The sequence below is a fragment of the Argiope bruennichi genome, chromosome X2 (genome assembly GCF_947563725.1).
Source record: "Argiope bruennichi chromosome X2, qqArgBrue1.1, whole genome shotgun sequence".
In the NCBI taxonomy this organism is placed as follows: domain Eukaryota; kingdom Metazoa; phylum Arthropoda; class Arachnida; order Araneae; family Araneidae; genus Argiope; species Argiope bruennichi.
This window is the reverse complement of record NC_079163.1, coordinates 47,211,295-47,213,314: the sequence shown is the minus strand read 5'-3', so window position 1 is coordinate 47,213,314 and position 2,020 is coordinate 47,211,295.

Below are 2,020 nucleotides of genomic sequence, written 5' to 3'. Positions count from 1 at the left end.
AAATTGTTTAAATGCATATGGGGTAAAGATATTGCACTTAGCTTGAAATGAACTAATTAAATAAAATAAAGAAAGAAAGATTTAATGGCAACATTATGTTAAAACAATCAGCTTAAAAATTTCTAGAAACTGCGCATTTTTTAGTTCTTAATACATTTTTAAAAAAAAAAGAACCATGCTATTCTGGAGTTTTTGTTAATTCAATGGTCCTTTGGTTTGATGTCTGCCGCATTACTGAGAATATACTATATTAAAAATATTGTAATAATAAAAGACAATCATTATGGATTTAACCAAATCATGAGTATTTTTATTAACCTACTAAAAGCAATTAATCGCCCATACAGATCTACAAAGATATCATGTTTGCCTACTGACTATGTTCGCCAATGACATATGGTTAAGCTTAAAGTTCACCAATGGCATGCACTTAATATAAAATACAATAGTGCTGAAGAATACATTTTTTATAAACCTGCTGATAAATATCCTTTTACTTCAATTAATAATTCTAACTGGAATATTTAAATGTGTAACAATAAGATCGTAATTCCAATAATTAAAAAAAGGCAAAGGATTTTTTCCCAATATAAATGAAAAATCAAAAGATAAATTCTTACTTTGTGCTATAAAATGTTATTATTTGCATTTTGAAAAAGCCATACTTGCAAACAATACTTAATTTCTCCAAATGTGTTAAAAAAGCAGAGACAAACTTTCATTTCTTACTGACAAACACAAACTTTTGGTATTTGCTAAAAATTTCTTAGATTTTCAATAATATAAATAATAATTTATAACAAGCATAAATTTATGTATTATTTTTATAATATTTGTACTTTGATATTGTTTATTTTTCGATAAATAGTAAATTATTCGAAAGTAACATAAACATTACCTATTGTTGCTTTAATATGTGATATTTCATTTTTACTTCATCGTAAACGAAGTATAGAGAAGGTATTGTAATGGTAAAAAAATTTAAACTCGAGATTTTGATGAAATTCTTCGATTTGGTCTTCCCTGAGTCCTTATGGTTGTCTGTCAGTCAGTCAGTCTGTCTGTCACGAAGATAACTCAAAAACGCTTTGAAGTAGGCAACTGAAATTTCATATACAGTCTTTTACCAAATTGGTAGATTTCTGTCAAATGTTAAGCAACATCTGTTTAGAAGAAGTTTGTCTATCCGACTGTTTAAGTACAAACGGACTCAATAATTACTAAACGCAAAGAGCTATGTGAATATATGTAAAATAGAGATTCGGATCTGTATTCCTATTTAAACAAAATCTGTCAAGCGGTTTACATATGTTGTCCGTACTTTCTCATGCATGTACAATAAGTGCGACAATTCAAAAACGAAATGATTTAAATCAATGAAATTCGTTATATTCTCTTGTGACTACAATTATAGCCCCGCGTCAAATTTTGGTATGAATCTGTCAGCAAAAAGGCATCCAAAGTACGTATTCTCAAAATGGATTCAATAAAAAGGATAGATTCATGCCAAAGATTTGTATTTCACAAGTATCACCTGATTTGTGATTTGCAACTACTTGCATGGCGTTAGTGAATGCTATGCAAGGTATTCATGGCCTTCATCAAAGTTCACAATTTTATACAGGGAAAGGGAGAGAAATTAATTGGAGGGTATGCGAGGATGTTTCGGGAAGACCATTCCCATTGGTTTTCGTTTAAGGATTGAAAGGAATTTGAAAGTAGTAACCTAGATGAAAAGGAATCTACCTTTGCCTTTCAGCTTGCCGAGATAATTTTTTTTAATATTAAAACTAGTTTTGCTAAGTATGTGTAGTAAAAATGTGAGGGGGAAACAGCTTTTTTTCTTGATGTGGAGGTCACAGAGAGAAAGAAAAAATAACAAAACAAAACCCCCCGCAAAATTTCGAATATAGTTAGTGGTTTATAAAGTATGAACAAATATTTTACATTGACACTATTCTTTGCCAGTATAAAATTATGCGTTTCTTACTTAAAGCGGAGGACTGAAATGGTTCAAAAA